Raw genomic sequence first — 24,106 nt, 5'->3', positions numbered from 1 at the left:
CAACAAGAGAAGCCACCGCAATGAGAAACCCGCGCACCACAACGAAGAGTAGCCCCCGCTCGCCGCAACTAGAGAAATCCCGCGTGCAGCAACGAAGACCCAACGCAGCCAAAAATAAATAAAATAAAATAAATACATTTATTAAAAAAAAATTCAATCTGCCTTTAAGCCCTTATACCTCCGTGCTGGTAGGAAAATCAATCCAAGTCTATCTTAAGATTTCTCCCTCCCTGGGGTTGCAAGAGAATCTTTCTTTCAGCAGGCTGAAAAATTGTGGGGGGAGGGAAGGGCTAGGTGGGAGGTGGGGACTCTATTCTCTGGTCCTTAAAGGGAACAATTGACATCCTTAAGGATCAAGCCTGACCATTTCCTTGAAGGCAAGCTGGAGTGAAACAGAGGTTGAGGTTCATTTTTTTCCTATACGGGTATCCAATTTCCATGCGGTAGCCAGGGGCCATGCCAGGTGGAATACAGGGATCCCTGCACAGGCTGGGGGTCTCTGACCTTCCCCAGGCTGCCCCTGTAGCCACTCCCCTCGGATGAGTTTTCAACTCCTTGAGTGTCACCAGCTTCTATGGAATATGGCAGTGGATATTTGATATTTTTGTCTACCCAATACATTTCCCCTTCTTCCAGCAACAGCACTTCAATTTCTCTTTGGGAAACCATCCTCCCCATAAGTGACTGACTGAGCTCCTGACCCAAATTCTAAGCCAATCCAAAGCAAGGAAAGTCAGCCCCTGGGATTGCTCTCTGGGAAGCTCTGCCTGCTGGGCTTCAGCTCTGTGTGCTGAGGACTCCCTGCTTAGTGGGATTATCATACATGGAGAGAATCTGACTAAGAATGAAGCCAGCCCAGAGGGCAGCCAAGCCATGAGAGAGATCAGAAGAGACCAGTCCTCCCAAGCAACAGAATTCACCCATGCCTGAAGCTAGATCCACAATTACGTGAGCCATTAAATTCTCTTTAACAGTCAGCCTAAGTTGGATTCTGCAACTGCAATGAAAGGAGTCCTAATGGTCCATAACTTGGGCAGCCCAACAACCTCTGCCCTTCCCAATCTAGGGATATGTCTCTTCTTTTCCTCACAGCTTCTACATCTACTCCTCACTTCCAGAACAAGTCCCTCAAGAAAAACAGAAGTCAGGAAGAAGGCTGTCTTGAAAGAGCTCCCACTTCCTTACCTGCTTCCTACCTACTGGGAATAAGGGTAAGGAAAAGTCATAGTGAGGATAAACACAACTTAATATCGCAATATTTCAAACCTCTTTCTAGACCTCTGTCTGTCTCCTGCTTTCTTATCACTGACAAATTTTCTCTCCTTCCTTCCCTATCCATGTAATCCTCCTCCCCAGTACTCTTGCTTTTAAGCTGATAAATGCATGAATCACTTACTTTGGGCCCAATACTGTTTGGAATCATAAAACATGGTCTCGCCCCCTTGGAAAGCTCAGCTGTAATGGAGGAGAATTGGGAGCTAGGAGAGAATAAGTGAGTCCATTTTGAATTTGAAGAAACTGATGACGCCATTGAGAGACTCATTGCGGGAAGAGGAGGGGCTGGCAGACACGTAAGGTGGGGCTTAGCCGATGGTGGGACAATCAGAGGAGGAGACTAATAAGCATGGTATTCTGAAGGAGGAGATTTGAGAGTCCATTATATTAGACAACATTTCTGTCAAACAATACCTGAGAGATTATCTAATCTGACACAGATAGCTCCTTTTATTTAAGTAAAATTAAATCCAACCCTAAGACTCAATTTCACAGTGTAATCAATGAGATAACAAAGCCAATAGTTCCCACAATGTGCTAGAGTCAGGGTGCCACCCCGGCCATGTCCTACAGGGTCTACCAAACAGAGGAACTCAGCTCTTACCTGCTTTATTAGTTTGATTACTCATGTGATCTTATAAAACAATCTCTAAATACATTTGACAACCTAAGAATTAAATTCATTTCCCTGGCAGTGCTAACATAATTTCTTCCTTCTTTTGAGCCCGATCTGCTTCCCCAGATTTCCGCCTTTTATCCTATGGTCTCCTTTGCTGCCTTTAGGACATCAACTCACATTTCTGGGCAAAAAGCATCCAGGTCTGTCAGTTCAGCTGGACCTGTATTCTGCGCTTACGTCCAGAGTCTCTCGCTGCCAGGACACTCCACCTGGGTGCTCTGCTCACAGATCCTCCACTGGAAAGAGAAGAGAAGAAATTCAAATTACTCCACTAAGTGGCAGTGCCACGGTGCTAGTGGCTACGACGAGGCTCTTGGCTTATCTGATTTATGTTTTCCACGTTCCCTGATCCCCTGCATGATGGAGTGAGGGCCACTTCAACAGATGCATGAAATGACTGAGCCGCAGGTAGACAGCACTCCACACCTGCTCAGAAGCTGCAGCCGTCAGGCTCACAGCTGTGCACTGGGTGAAGATGGACATCCGCCTTCTGCTTCCCAAGACTCGGTAGAAAGTGGAAACAATCACCACGTGATTCGCGTGCAAGGACGATCCTTTACGGTGGGGCTCAAAACTGGAGCTGCATCACAGTCCCCTGGAGGGCTTGCTAAAACACAGAGTCCTAGGTTTTGCCTCCAGAACTTCTGATTCAGGAGGTCTGGAGTGCAGCCAAGAATCTGCATCTCTAGCGAATTCCTGGTGATGCGGCTACTATTGGTCCAGGCATCCCACTTTGAGACCCACTGCTGCAGACGAGGGTAGCATGACCTTTGCACTGGTTTTTCCTTCTGCCTGGAATACTCTTCTCCCAGGAGGCCCCATAAATCTCTCTCACTTCCGTTAGGTTTTTATTCAAATATTACCTTTGCAACGAGACCGTCCCAAGTACAATTTCAAACCTCCTCCTCTACTGGACATTCTCTCTCCTCCATCCCTACTTTCCCCACAGCACTTCTCACCTGGATGAGTTCCCTAAGGCTGCTGTGATAAATTCCCACAAACTGGGTGGCTCAGAACAACACATCTCTTCTCCCGCCGTTCTGGGGGTCAGAAATGCAAAATCAAGTGCTGGCATGGTGAATTCCTTACGGAAATTCTCAGGGAGAACCCTCTCATTCTCTCTCCCAGCTTCTGGTGGTTGCTGGCAGTCCTTGGTGTTCCTTGGCTTGTAGCTGCATCATTTCAACCTCCACTTCCTGGTTCACATGGCCTTCTTCCCTCTGTGTCTGTCTTCACATGGCCTTCTTTTTTTTTTTTTTTTTAATAAATTTATTTATTTATTTATTTATTTATTTTTAGCTGTGTTGGGTCTTCACTTCTGTGCGAGGGCTTTCTCCAGTTGCGGCGAGCGGGGGCCACTCTTCATTGCGGTGCGCGGGCCTCTCACTATCGCGGCCTCTCTTGTTGCGGAGCACAGGCTCCAGACGCGCAGGCTCAGTAGTTGTGGCTCACGGGCCTAGTTGCTCCGCGGCATGTGGGATCTTCCCAGACCAGGGCTCGAACCTGTGTCCCCTGCATTGGCAGGCAGATTCTCAACCACTGCGCCACCAGGGAAGCCCCCACATGGCCTTCTTATAAGGACACCAATCATTGAATATAGCACCTAATCCAGTATGACCTCTTCTTCAGTTAACTGCAAATACACTATTTCCAAATAACCTCACTTTCTGAAGTTCTGGGTGAGCATGAATTGTGGGGGGACCCTAGTTAATCCAGTACATCACCCTTTAACACAGGATATTTTAAATTTATCTTGCTTATTTTCTAAGCCCTCTTCCCATGCAACTGTTTAAGCACCATGAAGACTGGGGATTTTTTTCCTTTTCTTTTAAAAAAAATCATCAGTGACCAGAACAATGCTTGGCATTTAACAGATACCTAATAAATATGTATTGAATCAATAAATGAGTGCATCACAGAAAAACGGTATTTTAAGACAAAGCATGGCGTAAGGGCATCAAGACTAAGAATTCCAGGACCAAGCTCTGGAGAGCTCGGCCGTGGAGAAGTGAGGGAGATGGGGAGGGGCCACCTGGGGAGGAAGAGGAGAACCAGGACACTGCGCTTGCTGTTCTGATAACCAGGTGAAGAAAGTGCTTCAAGGAGGAGAGAGCATCATCCGTGTCTGATGGATCTGTCGAGTGGAATGAGGATTGAGACTTCAGCCACACGTAAGTCATTGTTGACCTTGACAAAAGCCATTTTGGTGGAGCGGTGGAGGAGAAAGATGGATCAATGCATAGAAAATCATCTGGTTGGAATCATACCAAGATAATCGTGGTTGTCACCTGAAGGCTAAAAATACTGCTGCCATTATTATCTTCTTTTTGCTTGATTATACCTCTTTTAATCTAGTGAATGTCAGCTGATTTTAGAAAAATAAAATAATCTTAAATCATAGATGATAAAATAGAAAAAAATTATCTGGAATTGTTTAAGGTTTAAATTTTTTCTGATTTACTTTTTTTTTTTTTTCTAAGCATACAAGTACATCCTATATTGAGTTCATATCTTGGGTATCTAATCAAAGTACTTTAATTTAAATTCCAACGGGAACATTTTAAATTTACTTTATAGCCTTGCTTACTGTTATTATTTCTTTTTTTTCTTTTAACATCTTTATTGGAGTATAATTGCTCTACAATGGTGTGCTAGTTTCTGCTTTATAACAAAGTGAGTCAGCCATACATATATATACCTGATTTACCTTTAACCTGCTTTGCTCATCTGCCAACGTGTTCATGAAATTTTAGAATCGGGCAAACTTGAATATTACCATTTTCAAAGTGTTTTGGCATAATGTAAAACACCTTTTATAATTTATTTAAGCAATCCACTATTGTTAGCCTTTTGAGTTGTTTCCAACTAAACTCCTATTGTTGGACATTTTGGTTGCTTCCAACTTGGCCCTAACAAACCAACACAAAGTCAGAATAACTGGATGAAAATAAATCGCAAATAGAGGAGGGGGGAAAGGAGGAAAACAACTGGAGAAATTCTGGAAAGACAGACCAAATTGTTTAAAGAAATAAAGTGTTTTAATAATGCCCCTTGGTGCACACAGTTTGCCCATATTTGTTGAAAGAAAGAAAAAGAGAGAGAGAGAAAAGAAAGAAAGAAAAAGGGAAGGAAGGAGGAAAGGAGGAAGGGAGGAAGAGAAGAAGGAAGGAAGAAACAAAACAACCAACAGTGATTAGAAATTATTCATTTTCAACCAAATTATAATTAATATTTTTAGAAATTATCGACTCAACTAAGTTGCTTTCAACAAAATCGTGTGTGCACGTCTCCTTCGGGTCAATGCTTATGTAGCCACTTGAAGAGCTGATAAGCATCCATGGTGTAAGCTGAAAGAGTGCTTGTTATCTTAATATTTGCAAGACTGTCTTCTAAAATCCAGGTCTTTCTTTCTTTTTTTTTAATAAATCTATTTATTTATTTATTCACTTTTGGCTGCGTTGGATCTTCATTGCTGCACACGGGTTTTCTCTGGTTGCGTCGAGCGGGGGCTACTCTTTTGTTGCGGTGTGCGGACTTCTCATTGCTGTGGCTTCTCTTGTTGCGGAGCACGGGCTCTAGGCACGCGGGCTTCAGTAGTTGTGGCTCACGGGCTCTCCAGCACAGGCTCAGTCGTTGTGGCGCACGGGCTTAGTTGCTCCGCGGCATGTGGGATCTTCCCGGACCAGGGCTCAAACCTGTGTCCCCTGCATTGGCAGGCGGATTCTTAACCACTGCGCCACCAGGGAAGTCCGCAGTGTCTTTCTTTCAAATCTCAAATCTGGTAGTGGCCCTGATATAGTCCTAACACAGTCGACTGGCAAAGCAACCAGAGGGTATTACCTCACACTTAGCACTCAAATCCAATATCTGACTTGGTCTCATTCCCAGTCCCGAGGGAGTGAATTCAATCCTTTCTCCTCCACATTGATCACAGGTCCCACGGTGGCCTGTGCAGAAAGGGAAGGCAGAGGAGTTGTCTGGGTTCCAGCATCCAAAGCTTGGCTGGTACATAAGAGAAATGGAGAGCCACTCTCAAAATAATTTGTTTCCTCCTGCTCCAAATCTACCCTCAAAATAGTAAGAGGATGCTTCATATTTTTCAAATGGAAGTGGTCTCAAAGTAGTCAGGGGCCACTGTCAAAGCATTCACGACGTTGGTCTTAAGTCTGACCAGCCTTAACCTGTCCTCTGAAACAGGGCCGATCCTCAGTTCAGACTGAGAAATAAAAACAAGGCTCAGCGGAATATTTGCCCATAAAGCCACAATACGAATTCTCGTTTCTAAGGAAGATGCATTCACTTCTGGCACCTAAAGTTGCTTATCTGGTTCTTCAGAGTTACAGAATTAAATTCATTCCCTGGTATGAATCAAGCCCAAACCATCAAGCATTTTTTATCTCAATCTACTGCCAGGAACCAAGGTGAGAAACCAGCCCAAGTGAATTCCTTAGAATACACTCTATCCCACAAGAAAACTGCAGCCTATTGTATCTCTTCTCTGGGCAACATATTATTTTTCTTTTACATATGTGTGCTTTAGCTGAACCATCCGATAGTAAGCTTCAGACATCATGACATTTACCCCTAAATACTTCAGCAAACATCCTGCGACTCAACCACAACCCTATTATCACACTGAAGAAAATTAACGTTAATTTAATAAGATCTAATGTACGGTTCGTATTCAAATTCCACAAGCGTCTTCAAAATGTCTTTTATGCCTTAAAACGTTTTATCATACCCTTGGGTTCGTAACTTGTTTCTGGTTTTCTTGTCTCTCTTAGCCTCAAAAAATTTTAACTTAGAAGAGTCCCCCCACCTTTTTGTTTTGTCTTATCTGTTTTATATTACTTGGATTTTTTTAAGTTCACACAAACTGTCTTATAGAATCTTCTACCTCTTGGGTTGTCTAATTTTTCCTTGGTGATTAGATTCAGGTTAAACATTTGGGGCCAGAATGTTATACAGTTGATGGGTGCACTTATTATATTTCATCAGAAAGCAGGTAACCTCGTGTACATTGTACCAGTGCTGTTTGATTACTCTGTAGCCAACTTATTTTTTAAAAAGAAAATGAACAAACCACACAGTGAACAAATCTATATTTTCGAATTGCCTCTATGTGCAATGAAAGCCCAGTGTATCTTTCAAAACAATCTTCAGGAGCATCAGCTTTTGAGATTTTTAAAAATTCCACCATAAGTAACAAGACTTCTCCATTACTGTAAAGGGGATGTTTAAAAAGCCTATGAACTAATGCTATGTACCTTTTGCAGAATCTGGAATTTCTTCTAACAAGACCAAAACCAAACCAAATGAAACAACACCTTGCAAAAACAGAAAAACCCAATCTTTACAAGCTGTGAGTTTTCAAGCCAAATTCCAAACTGTGCCAGATCGCTAAGGACAGGAGGCCGGGGGGTTGTAATGCTGCCTCTGCCCTTATTGGGGGATGGTGGTTGGTCACCTTGCCCAGGCCCACCTCACTCGCCTAATGGGAGTCCTGCACCCTCTGCCAGTCAAGTCCAACCAGGAGATCCCGGGCTGAGCTGCTGCTTACATTTGGAAACCACATCAACAAACATCATTGCTGCCAACTGGGAAACAAGGTAACCTCCAGCCCGAAAACAGGCTGGGGGCTTGGGCTGAGTATTCTTTATCTTGGGGTTCCTAGCCCATGGCTAATCACATGGCTCTACACAGGGGCTTGAGATGGATTTGTTGTGACTCCTCCATCACCCCAACATGACCCTTGTATGAGGTGTGATTTCTGGGGTTGGAAATGCCTTTTCTGTGTTCCCCAGATCTTTCTTGTCTGCTAGAGCTACAGAAAATCCTGATTTTGTGCTTCACCCATTCTTTTGAGAACAGTGATACAATATTTCTGTCCCTGAGAAGCCATTTACCTGATGAGCTAGGTCATAGCAAAGTGTGTAAGGGCCTTGAGGGAACCTTGGGGACAATAAATTCCACGTTGGCTGCCCTTCCTGAGAGCGACATTGGGGCTGGTTTATGGCTGCTTGAGCCATCTCCCTGACTATTGCCATCTTGTTAATTGTTTTCTGGATGTTTTGTACTTCCTTTGTTCCTTTCTTCCTTTCTTGCTATCTTCCTTTGTAAACTGATGATTTTCCACAGTGGTGTACTTGATTCCCTTCTCTTTATCTTGTGTGTACCTACCAAAGGGAAAGGGTATATATTTTATATATATCAAGGAAGCCTCAAAGCCTCCCTTTGAGGCTTCCTTGATATATATAAAATATAACAGTCTATGTTAAGCTGTTAATAACTGAACTTCCACTGCACACAAAAACTCTACCCATTCACTGACCCCACACACATTTTATGTGTTTGATGTCACGATTTCATCCTTTCAGATATGCATTAGCAAATTATTGTAACTATAGCTATTTTAGTCCTTTTTTCTTTTAACCTTTATACCAGAGTTAAGTGGTTAACACACTACTATATTACAGTATTAGAGTATTCTGAATCTATCTACTTACTTTTACCAGTGTGTTGTATATTTTCAGATGTTTTCATATTACTAATTAGTGTCCTTTCGTTTTAGCTTGAAGAGCTCCTTTCAGCCTTTCTTGTAAGGCAGGTCTAGTCATGATGAACTCCCTCAGCTTTTGTTTGTTCAGGAAGGTCTTTATCTCACCTTCATTTCTGAAGGACAAATTGGTTGCGTAAAGTATTCTTGGTTGGCAGTTTTTTTCTTTCAGCACTTTAAATAGATCATCTTCCTCTCTCCTGGCCTGAAGGTTTCTGCTGAGAAATCCACTGATAGCCTTATGGAGTTTCTTTGTATAAGAGAATTTTTTTTTCTCTTGCTGCTTTAAAAATCCCCCTTATCTTTGATTTTAAACAGTTTTATTACAATGTGTCTTGAGAAGATCATTTTGGATTGAAATTATGGGGTGATCTCCTAGTTTCATGAACTTGAATGTCCAACTCTCTCCCCAGGTTTGGGAAATTCTTGGCCATTATTTCTTTAAATAAGTTTTCTGCCTATTTCTCCCTCCCTTCTCATTCTGGGACTCCAGTGATGTGTACATTGTTTCTTTCAATGTTGCCCCATTAGTCCCGTAGACTTTCTCACTCCTTTTCATTCTTTTCTATTTGCTCCTCTGACAGGATAATTTCAAATGATTTGTCTTTAAGCTCAGTGATTCTTTCTTCTGCTTGGTTCAGTCTACTGTCGAAGCTCTCCACTGAATTCTTCAATTTGGTTATTGTATTCTTCAGTTCCAAAATTTCTGTTAGGTTCTTTTTTGTGTTTTCTATCTCTTAGTTGAACTCCTCACATGGTTATTGTATTGTTTCCCTGATTTCATTTAAATTGTTCATTGAGTTGTTTCTTCTGTAGCTCTCTGAGCATCTTTAGAACCATTATTTTGAATTCTTTGCTGGGTAATTCCTGAATCTCCATTTCTTGGGGGTCAGTTACCAGAAGTTTACTGTGTTCCTTTGGTGATGTCATGTTTCCCTGATTTTTTGTGATGCCTGTAGCCTTGTGCAGGTATCTGCTCGCTTGAAGAATCAGACGCCTCCTCCAGCGTTTATGGACTAACTTTGGTAAGCAAAGACCTTCACCTGCTGCAGGTGAAGGCATACTGGAATATGGTGTGCCCCTGGGTCTAGTGGTGAAGGGCACCAACTGCAAGGGTATGTGGTAGCTCTGGGTCCAGGGAGCATGATGTTTTGTTGGCTCAGGCCAACGGAGTCCACAGCACCAAAAACTGTGTGGTCCTTTGTGAGTACTGCAGCAGGTCCACAGTGGCTACAAGGCCTGTTAGGGTCCTCAGTGGCACCTCCAGGTCCAGCAGCTAAGGACCAGGGCAGGCAACTATGGTGGCCAGAGTCAGTGGTGTGCACCCACTCAGCTGCAGGGGCCTGTGTAGTGGCAGGGGCTGGCTGAAGACACACACACAGTGCTAGGGGTCAGGTTCAGCAGCAAAGGCCAGGGCCAACTGCAGGCGCACTGGCAGCTGTGAGGGCCCTGGCTGTCAGCATGCACTCCTGTGGCTACAGGGTCTCCCAACAGGTGTGCACAGGGCAGTGGAGGCCAGCAACAGGGATCGGGCCAGCGGGATGCAGGTACACAGCGGGAGGGGCTAGCCCCAAGTATGTTCACAATAGTGGGAGTCAGCCATAGGGGTCTAAGCTGGCGTCTTGCACTCATGCAGCCACAGAGACCTGGGCTGGCTGCTGGTGCAGATCCTGGGCTCGGGCAGGACAGGGCAGGGAGGGAGCAGGGAGGGATTCAGTCTTCTGGCATCTGCGAATGCAAATACCTGTGGGGTGAAAACCTGTGAAATCTGCAAAGGGTTCTTGACAGCTGTGCTGGGCACTGGTTTCTTCAGTGGCAAGTTGCTGGGTCCTCTGCAGAGCCGGTCACTGGGAACTGCAGCCACTCCCTGTAGCCCCTGCTCTTCTCCCTGATCCTAACCATCTCTGTAAGTCTCAGCTTTGCAGGTTTCTGGCTGGTGTGAAACCAAAGTAGATCATTGGTGCTGTGCCCTGAAAAGCTGGGAAGGCTGCCCACTCACCCACTCTCCTTTCCTGTCGAGGGGAACTCTTTCTAGTGGGGAGTTCCCTCTGGGCACTGAGCAGGGCTGGCCTAGAAGATGGATGATGCAGGCAAAATGAAGCTCTTTTTCTTCCCATTTTGCGCGGTTATCCTCAGGTGTTTTTCCTACTGTGTTGCTGAAGTTTCTTAAGTGGACTCCTGAGCTCTCCCAGAGCTGTTTCTGTCCATGGATAGCTGTCTAATTATTGATCTCTGTGAGGGGACCCAGGCTGGGATCTCCTACTTTGCCATCTTGGTCTTGCTGGGGTTTTCATCTTTGTGTTAGGAAGAATTGTGAGGTAAGGAAGGGAAAGGAGATTTTTTTTAACGTGCTTTGAAATGGTTAGAATCCTTTCCCTGCTGAAATTCCAGGCTTACAAAATGGTTTTCAGGAAGAGAAGTAATTTGTCTGAATAAGTTTGAGTGTGTGTCTTAGGATTTGGAATTTGATCAGAGCTTTATTATGATCAACTACATAGAGGAGATGGTTTCTGCTCGGGCGGCCTTTTCCAGACTTATAGCATCTTTCCCTAAATACAGACCTAGTTCCGTCACACTTGATGGATATTTCAGTCCACACAGCTCCTTCTCACCTCTTCTCATTTTGGGGAGATGCACTGCTGATAAGAAAATGGGCTGAACATTCAATCAATGATCGTGTCATAAATATCCTCAAGTTGTATAAATAAAACTGCTTTTAAGTGAACTATATTTTCAGCTTCTGGCAGCAGCAATCTTAGCAAATGCTCTTTGGGGAAATGCCCTCAATAAATATTAAATTTGAAAAGAGTTTTGTGAACTTGGACTCATACATGAAGTAACAGAAGACAGACCTTCTTTAAAATCTATTTGCATATGCCATTTCTGTTTTCAAGGTAATGAACTGTCGACTCATTGAACTTGAGATTCACCTTTCAGTTATGAATCCAATTGCAGAACCAAAGGATAGGCGGGTAAATGTGAAATGAAGAGCAGTCCTGGTGAAAGTGAGACATCCTTTGTTCTGTCATTTGTGGGCCCAAGAGCTTCATGTCCTTAGTAAAAAGCCCCCTGGCAGTGTCTGAGAACATACAAGCCTCAGAACATCTCAGGACTGTGCTTCGGAGAGAGAGAAAGACGAGAGGAAGGGAGGGAGAGAGATTCTTTTTACTGCATTTCCCCTTGTTTTCTCTCCACATGAGAAAAATGGTCTTCATGTGACAGAATGAATTGAAGAGGCCCGTGTTCATTGTCTCCGGTGTTGACTCTGAGGGAGGCTGCACGGAGTGGTGGTAAATAACTACATAACTGAAATCGCCTTCTCTGTATTACCTTAGGAGTGGCTTGCCTTGTAGATGCTTCAGATTTATGGAGACAGATTACACCTCCGTGTGTAAATCACTTTGTAAAAGTAAATCAGGCAGTTTTCCCTAATTCCTTTTGGCCTCTAGGGTACAATTTAATACACTAAGGCAGTAATTTACTATTAAGTGGGACCCTTGGGGCGACTTTTTCCTGGGGAATCATCTTCTCATTGGGAGACTCGTTCATTAGGCTACAGTAAAGAAGCATCCCTATTTTCTCTCTACCCTTGTCATTCTTTGTTTATGTGTCCAAAAGGGGAAAGTCCAGGCTCCAGGTTTGGAAGGTAGGTAGTCGGGTTTTGTGTTTCTGGCATGAGGAGGGGTTATCTGTTCTCAGGAAACACGAGGAGGCACCACAGTCAGGACAACGCCATCGGTCTTGGCCTTGGATCCCGCAGGATTTGCTGCCTTCAATCATCCGGGCTTTATTTGTCTGTTTGAAGAAAGGCCAGCCTCGGACCCTGGCACTCAGGTTCATTATAACATTGTGAATATCAAACACTATTTTCTCTAAGACATTTAACTTGCATTTTTGTTTAACTTAGGACGTGGCCGTCTTTTAAATGTTTTAAATCATATTTCCGATTTGCAAAAATATTAACAACCGATTGGTCGCTTAATCCTCAACGGCTAAAACGAAGAAGTAGAATCTGGAGGGATGATAGTTCAGTATAAAATTGTGCACTGAAATTAAAAAGACCCATTTAAGAATTGGTGGCTTAAGTTTATTTAAAATGTAATTACTGTTGGCCTTTGTAATTTTGCTCCTCTTTCATGGACGAAGAAAAGAATTCCACAAACAATACCAGTCAGTGGAACCTAATATTCAAGAGAGGATTTGGGTGGTTCAAGACGAAATTAAATCACATGCTTGGGGAGGCTGCATTATAAGCAACCTCCAAGCTTCATTCTCGATTTTCTAGTTCCTCATCTCCTGCAGCAGCATCAGCAGGGGTACCCCTCCTCCCCATCTCTAGCCACTGGTTTAATTGCCCCTCTGGTGACCAGTCTCCTAATAGCTCTGTAACCCTCCTCTTACATCTTACATTTTTCTATTTCATTATTAAGTCAACGGGATTTAGACCACCCTTCTCCTCTATAAGGGTCTCTTCTCACAGCTCTACTGATTTACTTTTGAATTTAATTTCTTCTCTCTGGTCATTTCTCACTATGTAATTCAAAGACAAAGGGGCAAGAAAAGACTACGCAGGATTGCACAGTCATATTCCCCATGAGATCAAGGTTCACACCCTTATTTCAAAGGGCTGGGGAACACTTCGTTAAGCCGCGGTAGAGAGGAAAGTTGGTTAGAGTTGTAAGTTGTCCTGAGTTGTTTTAGAAAATGAGGCTTGATTACAATGGAGATGTTTAAGAAGTAGCAAAAGGTCCAGAAAATTGTGACACAACCATGTGTAAATCAAGTTCTGATTTGCAAAGTTGTCAAAAATCATCCCTCTGCCCAGTTGGACCCGGGAAACCCTGCTCCATCCCATCCCCTTTTGGGAGCTGTGCAAACCTGGGACTGGCTATGGACAGAACACCTGGATGGGCTCTTGTCCCACCCCCTGCCCCCCTGGGCAGTTGTCTGCTTCTATTCAGCGTCCTGCAGAGGAGGTAAGAAGCCTGTCCTGTAGGTCTGAGCACCCACCCTACTATGCAGGGGGATTGTCCAAATCGTCCCATAAGTGACTCAAGCTCTTATTTCCCTTTGGCTCCCTGTGCGTGTAGAACCAGCACAAACATGACTTCAGCAGGGCGGACACACCTGGTGACACCGCTCTGTTCGTTGCTGTCAGCAGAGACTTTAGCTGAAGTTTGGTGGTGTTGCTGCATCAGGAAAATAAACCAGTGCTTTCCCACTTGGAGTACGCAGATCTGTGGACGTCTAAATTGCTTCTAGATCTTTGCAAACAGTTACTGCAAGCCTGGTATTTTTCAAATACCTAATAATACAGTAGCGCTTTACATAATTGTCTTCCCTAACATTCGTAGAAAACTATAAATAGTCCTCTTAATATGCACAGAAGTACTTTTATCCCAGATGTTCCCATGGTGAAAGGACTGGAGCTGTAATTTCCACCTATTTCAGAAGCACTGAGACATGGAAACTTTACAAGCACATTCTTTTCTTTGGCCTCCTACAGATTTCCACACCCCCATCCACGAAGCGAGTTCAAGACAACCTGATCTCCCTTCGTTGTGGTGCTCAAGGGTGCCTAGAGCGATTCTTGGGTATTTTTACTCCCTCTGAAATACACCTCAAGCAAAGTCCTTCTGGGAGAAGTGCTCTAACCTCTGCTCCAGGAAGGATGTGTTTCATGGGCCCTTTGCATCCTTGTTCTGTTTAAAAGACTGCTGGAGGCCAGTGGAGCTGTCTTCCCAGTGTTACTTTATTGGTTACTTTTCTTTACTGCTGGGTTTTCATGCCTACTTACAAAACCACTAATGTGTGAACCCAGCAAAGAATCTTTCTCCATAATTTGGATTAGAACTTTGACCAATAATTACTTGGAGCTTTTATTAGGCTGAACTAAAATCTGCAGTACAGATATACCTTGTTTTATTGTACTTCGCAGATACTCCATTTTCTACCAATTGAAGGTTTGCGGCAGCCCTGCGTGGAGCAAGTGTCTCAGTGCCATTTTCCCAATAGCATTTGCTCACTTTGTGTCTGTGTCACGTTTTGGTAATTCTTGCAATATTTCAAACTTTTTTCATTATCATTGTATTTGTCCTAGTGATCTGAGATTAATGATCTTTGATGTTATTACTACGACTCACGAAGGCTCAGGTGATGGTTTATTTTTTAGCAATGAAGCATTTTTTAATTAAGGTATGTACTTTCTTCTAGCCATAATGCTATTGCACACTTAATAGACAGTATAGTGTGAACATAACTTTCATATGCACTGGGAAACCAAAATATTTGTGTGACTTGCTTTATCTTGATATTCGCTTTTTTTTGCAGTAGCCTGGAACTGAACCCGCGATATCTCCGAGGTTCGCCTGTATTATTTCAGTAGACTCATTTTCTACTAGAATGAAAAATATATTTTAAATCATTTTGGTCCTAACTTGCACCCCTCAGTGCATTCTAAGTGCATCTTTAAAGGCACTACGGATCTGACTGTTGCCAACCCTGGGCGCATGGTTGGAGAGGGCGCAGGCTGAGTGGGCCTGGGGGAGGATCCGCAGCCCCTGGGCTCATCCATGAACTCTGCAGGATGACAGAAGGGCCGCCCTCTAGCCTTCTGGGTGTTAGGGACTCTGTCAGGAGGACCAGCATCAGGAAGACTCCCAAGGAAGCTGGGGATCTGCGGGGTGTATTTTACTAACCCAACTCTTTGTATCTCTCCTGAAAGTCTTTGGGTCCCCGCAGCAGTAGACACTCCAGAGTTGGGTTAATGCAAATAGATTTCCAGATTCCCAACTTCCGGGCACTCTGCCTGGTGCTAATCTTCTCTGAGAAAGGACCTGGTCTCCTTTGACAACCTCCTTTTCCAACTGTTTTTCTTCCTCCTTACAGAAGAAAAGCGTGCTTTTCATAGATGCCCCAGAATAAGAATTAGAGTTCCAAACCAAGGGCAATCTGACACACTGGTGCTTAATCGGGCATCATAAACTTGCCATCTACACATATTTCTGTTCAGGAGAAGCATAGCTTCAGAGGTGAGGTTTTCAGTCCAAGTCAGGTGTTCGGACTACTTTAAAGATCTCTCCTCTCATATCCCCTGACTACTGACAGAGCACTTGCCTCTGGAGGGAAAGCAAAGCAGGAACATAGGCAGTGGGGGCAGGCTCTATGCTTTCTTTCCGCTGCTCTCTGTGAAGTGAGAAGTTATCCTGGAGACACAGCTTATCACATTCACCTGAATTGAGAAAGGAAGGCAGACTCTTTCTTCTAACAGGAAGCCAAAGTTAATTTGGTTGACTGACTGGACAATAGAAGACTGACTTTGTTAATTCGTTTATATGGCAGCTGATTCCCATAAATTAAATGAACTAAATGATTGCTCCAGTGTCTTGAATAAAATAGATTTTAAAGTCCTGGATAACTACCATATTCCTGAGACTGTGCTAGGTACTAGCACAGATGCGCCACTTATGGTCCTTGCAATCACAGAAGCTGGAGGCTACATGGGAAAGAAAGACAACACGATGGTGCTCTAAAGATTACAATAACTTCATCAAACACCAACCTTTAGGTCAAAAATAAAAGCATACTTTTCTGGGAAAAAAAAAATAAAGTCCTTGATAATAGCATTTTATCAAAAATATCCTATTAGTAAAGGCATACTGAAATTAACAGAATTTAGATTTTCATAAATCTTTTCGTTAATATTGGGTGGAATAAAATGCTTAAGGGATAGATAATAAGTATAATTAATTGTCATTTACTAAGTCTCAATATAGCCTTCCTTTTTGGTTATATTTTCCCAAAATTGAGAAACTAAATAACTCCAATGACTGGATAACAAATCTCTTTGTAAATCAAATGGTTTCCTTGTGGGGTTTTTTTTTTTTTTTTTGGCTTTTAATAAAATTGAAGGAGGACCTAATTGAGTTGTCAGCTGATAGATTAATAATTTTTGAAGATGGATTAGTATGTGATTTTTGAAATATCTCTTGGAAGAAGTTCAAAGAACTGAGTGCCAATGCTGTAACAAAATGCCTGCTATTTATTTATGGGAACAGAGAGTTGTAGAACTTACATGTGTAAGAATGAAAACTAGGAAGAGAATTGAAGCTGAACTTTTGTCTTATTCTAGCAATCAGTAATATTCACCTATGGATGAATCCATCTCTTTAAGAGAGGCATCTCCAATAACATTTTACTGTTATATGTAACAATTATATATCAAATCAACATTTGCAATATATTTATATTGTTTTGATCAATTGTGAACTAATAATAATTATAGCAGTAACTCAATTTTATCCAGATAAAAGTGAATGCTTAGTGCCTTATGGTCACTGGAAAATTTAAACAGTTAAAAATTTCAATTCATACACATAGATCTGTGGCAGAGAAGCATAATCGGGTAATCAATTACTACTTTGAAGCACAGATTTTACATTGGGATAAAATTCTGTGGGAGAAATAGAATGGAAAGGTGAGTTTGAGAAGAAAAAGGGAGGACACAGACATCCCAAGGGTTAAACAAGAGTGGGGTTCACATCCTTTTTTAAATGAATGATGGAGGTTTTCATCTCTTGTGGTATTTAGACTCCATTATACATGTTTAAGCGTTCTGAGCCAGTTTGTTTTTCAAATGCCAATGTTTACAGCACGCTGGAAAGTACATCTTTTGTGACTATTGTAGCTTATGATGAAAAATTTAAATGTCAAACAAAAAACGTGTGAGGAGTATCTAGTTTTGTTTTGTTTTAATTATTATATAAGCTCCAAGAGAACACTTTGAAATCCACTGCTCCCAGAGACTCAGGTTTCTTGATATAAGACAGGACAGTTTTTCTCTCTCCTCCCCTTAGCTTCTGTTAACAAGCAACCTGCCTCCCAGGGGCCATGTGGGACTAAATGTCCCCTTTCCTGCTTCCTGCTTAAGCTTGAGCAACATTTGGACCCTTTTAAAGGGAAAATATTGTGTGGATCTCTGTGTTGGCTTAAATTATTTCCACAGTAATGTTACTTACTCCATATTTGATCCTTTATACTCATAGCCCTTATACACTGATTTATAATGACAAATTTACAATCAAAAACAAACGTCAAAACCAACAAAATTAAAACTTTAGTTAACACAACTGAAGCTAAACTGCTGCTCTCCGTGAGCATATAGCACTGATTGCTGGGGTCGCCAGTTTTGTTGTTGTGGCTTTCGTTCTGACGTTCCCTTATTCCTGGGGTCTGTAAAATGACTCATTGGCTGTCTCCCTTTTTCTCTGTTCGACTACTGTGAAACCCTTGTGGACAGTCAGCACAGGTGATGTCAGTAAGTGGTGTCCCTGGGCCTCACCCAGTAAGATCCCTCCTCTACCAGATCCCACTGTCCTGATCCAATAGCCCAGGACAATTATATGCTCCTGGGTGACAAAAAGATTTTAAACACGAATGCAGGCACCTCAGTACTAGAGCAGGATTTATTTTTTAAAGTGGTCATCAAATGACCCTGGGTTTACTTCCATTAAGATTTTTTTTTTAAAGTTACCAACCAAATGAAAATGTGAAATTAATAAAATACCTGTGGTAGAGAACTTATGGGCCCCTATCACATCCTCCGACCCTCAGAGTTCCATAGATCTCAGTTTGAGACACGAACACCGCAATCTCAGCTCTTACCTACAACCTGAACGGGTACAAATCTTACTAATTTAGGCAGGTCCAACAAGACATGTAGGGAAGAAAGATCATGGAAAGTTCTTTCCATCTAATCCACTGTAAGCAACCCAGAGCAAACACAGCTCCCAATTGCTCACCGTGCCTGGCAAAGTGCCTGGCCCTCGTGGTAAGACTCCATCATTTGTTAAAGTGATTTGAATAGAAGATCCAAGTTATTAAGTCATCCAGGATGGACCTCTGATGATTGGCTTTGTTTCTAAATACCTCAAGCATAGGTTACCTGGGCTTACGGCCTCTATCCATCCCAACTGGACCCACTACAACTAGATTGCTGTGGTTCCTATAAATATAAAATAATAGAAATAGTCTATGAGTTATATATAGTATATGTTACATGTTATGCAACACATAAAATTATACTATAATATATAATAAATGTAAAATAAAAATATGAAGAGACACTGGGGAGGGGTGGAGCTCTGGTAAACTCATCCTGAAGACTTGGAAACCCATCAGGAACACTTAGGTTGTGTGCTTCTGCTGAGTGGTTTCGGAGGGAGCCTATGGAGCCTGGAGTCACCATTACTAACCCTGATGGGATCCTAAATCTTTAGATGTTTTGCATGTTATTCTCTACCTTGTTCTTAAAACAGCAGCTTCCAGGACCAGGTTTTCCTTGGAGAAAGGAGTTTTCTCAGTCTCTTCTCCAAGTTTTTGATTAGTACATATTTTCCTTGTTAATAGAGGGTTTTCTCTTCAAGATGCATGATGCCATCTAATTCCAACTGAGTGAGAGGTTTTGTGGGTTTTTTTTAAAGTAAACTCACGTCTGCCCTATAATTTTTCAGCCCTATAAAAATCGTAATTACTTTATCCTTGGGATTATAAGTGGAATTTGCCTATTACTTTTATTTATTTATTTATTTTAAAAACATCTTTATTGGAGTATAATTGCTTTACAATGGTGTGTTAGTTTCTGCTTTATAACAAAGTGAGTCCGCTATACATATACATACATGTCCATATCTCCTCCCTCTTGAGTCTCCGTCACACCCTCCCTATCCCACCCCTCTAGGTGGTCATGAAGCACTGAGCTGATCTCCCTGTGCTATGCGGCTGCTTCCCACTAGCTAGCCATTTTATATTTGGTAGTGTATATGTGTCCATGCCACTCTCTCACTTCGTCCCAGCTTACCCTTCCCCCTCCCTGTGTCCTCAAGTCCATTCTCTATGTCTGCGTCTTTATTCCTGTCCTGCCCCTAGGTCTCTCATAACCTTTTTTTTTTTTTTTTTAAGATTCCATATATATGTGTTAGCACACGGTATTTGTTTTTCTCTTTGTGACTTACTTCACTCTGTATGACAGACTCTAGGTCCATCCACCTCACTACAAATAACTAAATTTCATTTTTATTTATGGCTGAGTAATATTCCATTGTATATATATGCCACATCTTCTTTATCCATTCATCTGTCGATGGACATGTAGGTTGCTTCCATGTCCTGACTATTGTAAATAGAGCTGTAATGAACATTGTGATACATGACTCTTTTTGAATTATGGTTTACTCAGGGTATATGCCCAGTAGTGGGATTGCTGTTTCGTATGGTAGTTCTATTGTTAGTTTTTTAAGGAAACTCCATAATGTTCTCAATAGGGGCTGTATCAATTTACATTCTCACCAACAGTGCAAGAGGGTTCCCTTTATCCACACCCTCTCCAGCATTTATTACTTGTAGATTTTTTGATGATGGCCATTCTGACCAGTGTGAGGTGATACCTCATTGTAGTTTTGATTTGCATTTCTCTAATGATTAGTGATGCTGAGCATCTTTTCATATGCTTTTTGGCCATCTGTATGTCTTCTTTGGAGAAATGTCTATTTAGGTCTTCGGCCCAGTTTTGGATTGGGTTGTTTTTTGATATTGAGCTGCATGAGCTGCTTGTAAATTTTGGAGATTAATCCTTTGTCAGTTGCTTTGTTTGCAAATATTTTCTCCCATTCTGAGGGTTGTCTTTCGTCTTGTTTATGGTTTCCTTTGTTGTGCAAAAGCTTTTAAGTTTCATTAGGTCCCATTTGTTTATTGTTTTTATTTCCATTTCTCTAGGAGGTGGGTCAAAAAGAATCTTGCTGTGATTTATGTCATAGAGTGTTCTGCCTATGTTTTCCTCAAAGTGTTTTATAGTGTCTGGCCTTACATTTAGGTTTTTAATCCATTTTCAGTTTATTTTTGTGTATGGTGTTAGGGAGTGTTCTAATTTTATTCTTTTACATGTAGCTGTCCAGTTTTCCCAGCACCACTTATTGAAGAGGCTGTCTTTTCTCCACTGTATATGCTTGCCTCCTTTATCAAAAATAAAGTGACCATATGTGCGTGGCTTTATCTCTGGGCTTTCTATCCTGTTCCATTGGTCTATATTTCTGTTTTTGTGCCAGTACCATACTGTCTTGATTACTGTAGCTTTGTAGTATAGTCTGAAGCAGGGAGCCTGATTCCTCCAGCTCTGTTTTTCTTTCTCAAGATTCTTTTGGCTATTCGGGGTCTTTTGTGTTTCCACACAAATTGCGAAATTTTTTGTTCTAGTTCTGTGAAAAATGCCATTGGTAGTTTGATAGGGATTGCACTGAATCTGTAGATTGCTTTGGGTAGTATAGTCATTTTCACAATGTTGCTTCCTCCAATCCAAGAACATGGTATATCTCTCCATCTGTTTGTATCACCTTTAATTTCTTTCATCAGTGTCTTATAGTTTTCTGCATTCAGGTCTTTTGTCTCCTTAGGTCGGTTTATTCCTAGGTATTTTATTCTTTTCGTTGCAATGGTAAATGGGAGTGTTTCCTTAATTTCTTTTTCAGATTTTTCATCATTAGTGTATAGGAATGCAAGAGATTTCTGTGCATTAATTTTGTCTCCTGCTACTTTACCAAATTCACTGATTAGCTCTAGTAGTTTTCTGGTAGCGTCTTTAGGATTCTCTATGTATAGTATCAGGTCATCTGCAAGCAGTGACAGCTTTACTTCTTCTTTTCCAATTTGGACTCCTTTTATTTCTTTTTCTTCTCCGATTGCTGTGGCTAAAACATCCAAAACTACGTTAAATAATAATGGTGAGAGTGGGCAACCTTGTCTTGTTCCTGATCTTAGTGGAAATGGTTTCAGTTTTTCACCATTGAGGACGATGTTGGCTCTGGGCTTGTCATATATGGCCTTTATTATGTTCAGGTAAGTTCCCTCTATGCCGACTTCCTGGAGTGTTTTTATCATAAATGGGTGTTGAATTTTGTCAGAAGCTTTTTCTGCATCAATTGAGATGATCACATGGTTTTTATACTTCAATTTGTTAATATGGTGTATCACATTGACTGATTTGCATGTATTGAAGAATCCTTGCATTCTTGGGATAAACCCCACTTGATCATGGTGTATGATCCTTTTAATGTGCTGTTGAATTCTGTTTGCTAGTATTTTGTTGAGGATTTCTGCATCTATGTTCATCAGTGATATTGGCCTGTAGTTTTCTTTCTTTGTGATATCTTTGTCTGGTTTTGGTATAAGGGTGATGGTGGCCTCATAAAATGAGTTTGGGAGTGTTCCTCCCTCTGCTATATTTTGGAAGAGTTTGAGAAGGATAGGTGTTAGCTCTTCTCTAAATGTTTGATAGAATTCGCTTGTGAAGCCATCTGGTTCTGGGCTTTTGTTTGTTGCAAGACTTTTAATCACAGTCACAATTTCAGTGCTTGTGATTGGTCTGTTTATATTTTCTCTTTCTTCCTGGTTCAGTCTCGGAAGGTTGTGCTTTTCTAAGAATTTGTCCATTTCTTCCAGGTTGTCCATTTTATTGGCATAGAGTTGCTTGTAGTAATCTCTCATGATCCTTTGTATTTCTGCAGTGTCAGTTGTTTGTTCTCATTTTTCGTTTCTAATTCTATTGATTTGAGTCTCCTCCCTTTTTTTCTTGATAAGTCTGGCTAATGGTTTATCAATTTTGTTTATCTTCTCAAAGAACCAGCTTTTAGTTTTATTGATCTTTGCTATCGTTTCCTTCATTTCTTTTTTATATATTTCTGATCTGATCTTTATGATTTCTTTCCTCCTGCTAACTTTGGGGTTTTTTTGTTCTTCTTTTTCTAATTGCTTTAGGTGTAAGGTTAGGTTGTTATTTGAGATGTTTCTTGTTCCTTGAGGTAGGATTGTATTGCTATAAACTTCCCTCTGAGAACTGCTTTTGCTGCATCCCATAGGTTTTGGGTCATCGTGTTTTCATTGTCCTTTGTTTCTAGGTGTTTTATGATTTCCTCTTTGATTTCTTCAGTGATCTCTTGGTTATTAAGTAGTGTATTGCTTAGCCTCCATGTGTTTGTATTTTTTACAGATTTTTTCCTGTAATTGATATCCAGTCTCATAGCATTGTGGACAGAAAAGATACTTGATACGATTTCAATTTTCTTAAATTTACCAAGGCTTGATTTGTGACCCAAGATATGATCTATCCTGGAGAATGTTCCATGAGCACTTGAGAAGAAAGTGTATTCTGCTGTTTTTGGATGGAATGTCCTATAAATAGCAATTAAGTCCATCTTGTTTAATGTATCATTTAAAACTTGTGTTTCCTTATTTATTTTCATTTTGGATGATCTGTCCATTGGTGAAAGTGGGGTGTTAAAGTCCCCTACTATGATTGTGTTACTGTCACTTTCCCCTTTTATGGCTGTTAGCATTTGCCTTATGTATTGAGGTGCTCCTATGTTGGGTGCATAAATATTTACAATTGTTATATCTTCTTCTTGGATTGATCCATTGATCATTATGTAGTATCCTTCTTTGTCTCTTGTAATAGTCTTTATTTTAAAGTCTATTTTGTCTGATATGAGAATTGTTACTCCAGCTTTCTTTTGATTTCCATTTGTATGGAATATCTTTTTCCAACCCCTCACTTTCAGTCTGTATGTGTCCCTAGGTCTGAAGTGGGCCTCTTGTAGACAGCATATATATGGGTCTTGTTTTTGTATCCATTCAGCCAGGCTATGTCTTTTGGTTGGGGCATTTAATCCATTTACATTTAAGGTAATTATCGATATGTATGTTCCTATTACCATTTTCTTAATCGTTTTGGGTTCGTTATTATAGGTCTTTTCCTTCTCTTGTGTTTCCTGCCTAGAGAAGTTCCTTTAGCATTTGTTGTAAAGCTGGTTTGGTGGTGCTGAATTCTCTTAGCTCTTAATTTCTCTGTTGAATCTGAATGAAATCCTTGCTGGGTAGAATAATCTTGGTTGTAGGTTTTTCCCTTTCATCACTTGAAATATGTCTTGCCACTCCCTTCTAGCTTGCAGAGTTTCTGGTGAAAGATCAGCTGTTAACCTTATGGGTATTCCCTTGTATGTTATTTGTTGTTTTTCTCTTGCTGCTTTTAATATTTTTTCTTTGTATTTAAATTTTGATAGTTTGATTAATATGTGTCTTGGCATGTTTCTCCTTGGATTTATGCTGTATGGGACTCTCTGCGCTTCCTGGACTTGATTGACTCTTTCCTTTCCCTTGTTAAAGAAGTTTTCAAGTATAATGTCTTCAAATATTTTCTCAGTCCCTTTATTTTTCTCTTCTTCTTCTGGGACCCCTATAATTTGAATGTTGGTGCATTTAATGTTGTCCCAGAAGTCTCTGAGACTGTCCTCAATTCTTTTCATTGTTTTTTCTTTATTTTGCTCTGCAGTAGTTATTTCCACTATTTTATCTTCCAGGTCACTTATCCGTTCTTCTGCCTCAGTTATTCTGCTATTGATTCCTTCTAGAGAATTTTAAATTTCATTTATTGTGTTGTTCACCATTTTTGTTTGCTCTTTAGTTCTTCTAGGTCCTTGTTAAACGTTTCTTGTATTTTCTCCATTCTCTTCACAAGATTTTGGATCATCTTTACTATCATTATTCTGAAT

General features: G+C 41.3%; 1 long non-coding RNA gene across 1 annotated transcript in view; it reads right to left on the bottom strand.

Moving 5' to 3' along the window:
• Positions 1-24,106, bottom strand: part of LOC118880050 — a 152,992-nt gene that overhangs the window by 64,139 nt on the left and 64,747 nt on the right. The window contains exon 3 of the long non-coding RNA XR_005016214.1: positions 2,072-2,190. This is a non-coding gene — a long non-coding RNA (uncharacterized LOC118880050). The remainder of the gene's footprint in view (positions 1-2,071; positions 2,191-24,106) is intronic.

This window comes from Balaenoptera musculus, chromosome 14 (assembly GCF_009873245.2).
Source record: "Balaenoptera musculus isolate JJ_BM4_2016_0621 chromosome 14, mBalMus1.pri.v3, whole genome shotgun sequence".
NCBI lineage: Eukaryota > Metazoa > Chordata > Mammalia > Artiodactyla > Balaenopteridae > Balaenoptera > Balaenoptera musculus.
The sequence above is the reverse complement of the archived record's forward strand: the minus strand, read 5'-3'. Positions and strand labels throughout refer to the sequence as shown.